This window comes from Eublepharis macularius, chromosome 4, assembly GCF_028583425.1.
Source record: "Eublepharis macularius isolate TG4126 chromosome 4, MPM_Emac_v1.0, whole genome shotgun sequence".
NCBI lineage: Eukaryota > Metazoa > Chordata > Lepidosauria > Squamata > Eublepharidae > Eublepharis > Eublepharis macularius.
The window spans coordinates 178,896,303-178,902,302 of NC_072793.1; positions in this window are offsets into that span (position 1 = coordinate 178,896,303).

The following is a 6,000-nucleotide window of genomic DNA, read 5'->3' on the forward strand; positions in this document are numbered from 1 at the left end:
GGATAAATTAAGTAAATAACTAAATAAATTTTTACCAGTTCAATGTTACCCAGCCTCATCCTCCTCTTCCCTGTGACTTTCAGTGACCAATTAAAAACTGGCCTTGAGCTCTCAAGTTTACAGCAACTTGGACTTCTGAAATGAATGTGAAAAGCATTTTGTGGCATGGATATAAATAATGAGTTGCATCCAACTAACTTTTCTGCTAGTGAAAAAGGAAGGAGGGGGGGTTCCCATTGACCACCTACAAAGGTTATATTTATTATTCATTTACTTCATTTGTCCTCCACCTTTCTCCAGAATGTATCCTTGTAACAACCCTGTGATCAGGGGCAGACTAGAAGTGAAAAACACGGGAAACCTCCAGCCCTAAGGAAGATGGGAAAGAGAGAGAGTTGCCTGACACTGCTCCTTCCTCTTAAAGGTGGAGGGAGAAAGAAGGGACTTAACTCGTTGGCCATAGGTCACTTTCCTTGCCTTGAATGGAGCTCTGTGTTCCCAGTGCCACTTCCTGAGCCTCTGTGGGTTGGGCCTGGCTGCTTCCTTGGTTTCACATGGGGCTCTGGCAGGCCAGGGGCTTCCTCACCTTGCTTTGTACAGTGCTCAAACTGGCCAAGCTCAGCCCTTCTGCCACAGCGCTGGCCCAGCTCAGATTGAGGGGGAGGCTATCAGCTCACTGGGAGGTGTCCTGGCCAACCCACCCTAGCTGGCGAGGTAAATTAGGCTGAGAATGTGTAACTGGCCCAAGGTCAGCCAGTGAGTTCCCACGGCAGAATGGAGATTCAAGGTCCTATTCTGAAACTCTAACCACTACACCACACAAGTTTTCATAAAACGGCTGCTGCGGAACAGTAGAAAGCAGCTAGACATGGATGAATCATGTAAGTTTCATATATCAAGTCACACAGTGGTTGCTGCCAGGCCTGGCCTCGGCAACTCCTCCCTCAAAGGTAAAAACATCTCTGGAAAGGGCCCTGCTTCCTACCTTTTACTGACAGAAACCAAGTCTGGACTACTGGATGAACTGTCATGGTTGCCTAGCAATAGCCACTGAGGAAATCTGCTTCTTGAAACTACAGTTGCTCCCTTTATCATTTTTGTTTTAAATCCCAGGTTTTGTGTGTGTGCGAGCACACATGCTTTTTCTAAGAAACAAGATTTTAGGTTTTTTTCTGTAAACTTGGGGTATTTTTTTAGGTTTTTAGAAATATCTGTCATGTCCATTCATGGCTCCAGTCTCCAGATTTTAAATATCCGCAGATTTGGCCAGGTTGGGAATTAGATATATTGATCGTTGGACTGAGGGAGGGGGCTGAGAGATCAACGGCTTGCCTAAAACTATTGACAATGCAATCCAATGCAAACTTACTGTAGTCCAACAATGCAATCCTAAGCAAAGTTACTCCAATCAAAGCCTATTGATTTCAGTGGGCTTAGACCAGCGTAACTCTGCTTAGGATTGCACTGTCAATCTATTAAACTTAAGCAACTCTGCAATAGATTTTACTCTTAGTGAAGCTGTAGATGTGGTGTACTCTGAACAAGTGAACTTCATAAGCTATCATTATAATAATTGTCAGCCACATTATGAGTTTTTTCCTAATGTTAATTGAGAATCTATGTTACCAGAAGCCTCATTTACGTTACAAATGCTTTTAACTTCTTTTAATTCCTAGCAACCAAATGTCTAAAGTGCTTGAAGCCTCATGTGTATACAATGTCCTTTTTTTTTTTTTAACAACTCGGAGTGGAAATGGTAGAAGAAACTACTGAAAACCAAGGGGAATGTGTGTGTTTTTCCCCCCTCCTGCATTATTTAGCTAAGCAGGATGCCTCTGTGTCTGGTCCCATCAGCTGTGACATTTGTGTATTGATATGATAAATGTAGAGAGTGTCAGAAGCAGCAGCTGCATCCAAAAGACAGAAAAGTTGATTTCCCTGACGGCAGCACGCTTCTGCTTAATAGTAATTAGATGCTTATCAAAGCTCATTTCAAAGTTAGCTGCCAGACACACCTGCTGCCTGCTCAGATAATGTACTTGTTTCTGGCCCAATGAGATGTAATTGCAGGGGACTGCCTGATTTTGTGCCTGAGGGAATTGCCACTTCTGAGCAGCTCACCAGGCACCCAGGTAACCGTTGGTTACAGCAAATGCCGTACATTATGCCGGAGCAGAGTTTTGTGTTGATGAGTCAATGTGGATCAGAAAGTTTCATCAAGGCCTTCTGACTTCCTTCTTGTCTCTAGGTCTCAATAGGCCCCGGCTGTGCATATGTGTAGTGTATACAATGTGCTACAAACACCTGCGTCCTGTTCAAAGGAAAGTTGAACACTGTTGTTGCCCAGTGAGGAAGTCTCCTTATTTCAGGATCTCCAGCTTTGTATATGAGGCTTGTCCCAGCTAGACAACTCTTTCAATGACCAAACATGTTTCAGTCAAAAAGGGGATGTTTACGGAAAATAATAAAGATTAATAACACGCAAAACTCACACATAACAAACACTCAGAGCTAATCTGAGGGACCACCTCTCACCATAAGTTGCCTGGAGAGCACTTTGTTTGGCAGACCAACATCTGCTGGTGGTCTTCGGCCCCAGGGAGGTTTGTCTCGCCTCGATCAGGGCCAGGGCCAGGGCTTCTTTGGCTCTGGCAACTACCTGGTGGAACTCTCTGTCTGTAGAGACTCAGACCCGGCAGAATTTATTATCTTACTGCCAGGCCTGCAAGATGGAGTTGTTCCAGCAGGCATATGGTGGTTGAGGCAAACATTCTCCTCCATCAATTGGCCTCCCACCATCAAGCAGCTTGCCACGCCCCCCCATTGATTTCTTCTATATAGAGGAATTGTGCAATAAAATGCCACAATATTTTTACTGAAATGTTTTAATTATTTTGCTGCCTGTTTTATATTTCTTCTGTGATCTGCTCTGAGCCTGGTTTTCAAGGAGAGCATAAATGTAATTCTAGTATATAAAAGGCAAGCAGTATTGCTGACGACTCAGCTCTTTTCCTGGTGTGCCTCCAGAGGGCGCTGCTGCAACAAGAAGCCCAGATAAGGAGGTGCATCCCTCCATTCCATCCCCACCTTCACCCAGCAGTGACTAGGCATGGAGCAGGTGGCAATGCCTGCCCCCCTTCACCCGGCCTGGATCAGACGTGGAGCAGGAGGCAATGCCCACTCCCCTGTCAACCAGCCTGGATCAGGCACAGAGCAGGTGGCAATGCCACATGCACCCTTTGCCTTCACTCAACCAGAATCAAGCACAGAGCAGGTGGCAATGCCCCCCATTCACTTGGTGGGGATTAGGAGCAGAGCAGGCAGTACTACCTCTCATTCACCTGACTGAGATCAGGTGCGGAGCAGGCAGCATTACGTCTCATTTACCCAGCTGGGGTCAGGAGAAGAGCAGGCAGCAATGCCCTCCCCCTTTACCCAGCCGGGATCAGGCACAGAGCAGGTGGTAATGCCCACCCCCCTTCACTCGGCTGGGATGAGGCTCGGAGGAGGAGGCAATGCCCACCTGCCTGCCCTCCCCTTTCTAGAGCCCATGATATTTTTCCCACCATGGGCTTTGTTGCAAATAAACAAACAAACAAATAAATAAATAAGCAGTGATGAAAATTTGATAGAGTTTGAGGGATTGGGTGATAGTTACCAACCAGAAGAGGGCGTCCAGGAGAGAGAGCATTGAGCAACCAGCTCATCAATGTGGAAAAGCTTGAACAGAGGTCCAAGGGTGGATGCTGGATCCAAGAGCATGCACACAGCTATGGTGGAGGGGTAGTCCAATTATACTGTGGAACGTACCCAGGTGCAAGATTGCATTTTCTGCCCCTCCCAAATGGTTTAATGGTTGTTCTTGGGGTGGGACAAAGGATTGGGAAGCTGTCTCTGGGGTGAGACAATGAACTGGGAAAGTCTGATAGAGTCTTATCGAGTGGAACTAAAGTTATCAATGATGATGATGACCTGCTATATACGGGTGGGTAAGGCTATCAGAGTCCTGAGTTGTCTGCTAATGGGAGAGTTGATAAGGGAAGATCGGTGATTAATTCAGGAACTCCAAGAGGACCCTTCATCTTACGATCTATGCACAACGGGCAGGGACACTGAAAGCTGCCCTCTCCTGTCATCTCACATGCTAGCGACATTTCATCTCCTGGCCAAGATCTGGTTTCCATATTTCTGGCCGCTTGGACAGTATTTTGTGTTTGAAACACATTCAAAGAAAGGAGCTTTTGGCATAGCAATATTCAAAATCCTTCTTAATATTGTGAGGGCAAGTCTGACCGCTAACACTGTGACCTGAACAAATTAGGCCAACAATGTAAAGGGGCCCATAGTCAACTAGTTTAATAATTTGTTCTGTCTGCTGTTCTGTTTGCCCACTCCCCCAACACTGCATTGTTGGAAAGAAGTGCTCCCAGGGAAAATAAACATGATGCAGCCACATGAGTCATTTTCACAAGATGCTGAGTGGCGACGGAAAGTGCTGGAGTGGAGGAGGTACCACTGTGACAAGCTCAACTGTGATTTACGTATGTTCATGTAAAGATGTGCAAAGGCCGTACATTCGTAGAATCATAGGGTTAGAAGGTTCCTCTAGGGTCATCCAGTCCAACCCCCTGCACAATGCAGGAAATGCACAGTTATCTCCCCCCCCCGCCCACCCATGCACACAGTGACACTTACTGCATGCTTAGAAGATGCCAAAACACCCTCAGGATCCCTAGCCAAACTGGCCTGGGGAAAATTGCTTCCCGACCCCAAAGTGGTGATTGGCATTACCCTGGACATATGAGAAGGGGCCATGAGAACTAATCACTGATGTAACTCTTCCTGCCTTCCCCCTCATGATCTGCCTAGGTTCACAGAATCAGCATTGCTGTCAGATGGCCATCTAGCCTCTGCTTTAAAACCTCCAAAGAAGGAGAGCCCACCACCTCCCGAGGAAGCCTGTTCCACTGAGGGACCGCTCTAACTGTCAGGAAGTGATCACTCAACTCACATATCCAGAGGAGTTAGTCATGTTATAGTCTGTAGTAGCAAAATAGTAGAGAGTCCAGTAGCACCTTTAAGACTAACCAACTTTATTGTGGCACTAGAAACAAAGCCCGTTGTGGAAAAAAATACAATGGGCTCTAGAAAGGGGAGAGCGGGCAGGCAGGAATTCCCTCTTCCTACGTCACTGATCCTGGCCAGTGAAGGAAGGAGGTGGACATTGCGACCTGCTCCACACCTGATCTCAGCAATGTGAAGGAGTGGTGGGCTTTGCTACCTGCTTTATGCGTGATACAGGTTGGGTAAAGGGGGGCAGGTATTGCCACCTGCTCAGCTCCTGATTCCAGCCAGGCGAAAGGAAAATGGGCATTGCCTTCTGCTCTGTGCCTGATTACGGCTGGGTAAAGGAGGGCAAGCATTGCTGCCTGCTCCAAGCCTGAACCTAAATAGTAAACCAAGGGAGAGTATCAAGGTAATGTACAAATAAACAAAAAATACCAAGCCGTGAAATCTAACTAATGAGTGTCTCTATTGTAAATCAATCAAATTAAAGCAACATTATAGTCAAATTAAGCAAAATAAACAGAATATATATACACACAGTGTAGGTGATTACAGAAGGCAAAACATCATATATAAATAATTAAAATATAATTCAACAGGCTTTCCTATACAGTATTAAAGTGCTATGTGCCTAGAATTGACCAGAGGTCTAAACAGTAATCACCAAAGTCCCAGTAAGTTTTGATGGAACAATGCCAGAAGGTCTTCAGTGCAGTGCAGTAAGTTTCTATTGGAGAAACAGTGTATATGATTTCATATGAAGACAGTGATAGGTGGCAATGAAGAATAGATACACAACTGCGACGGGAAGCCAGCAATCTGCCCGTTTCACCTCTTCATCCTGGCAGTTGTTATATCACAGGCCACGCCTAAGAAGTCCATCATATAATCAGTTTTATACATACGGAACAAAAATTAACAATATCAATTGCA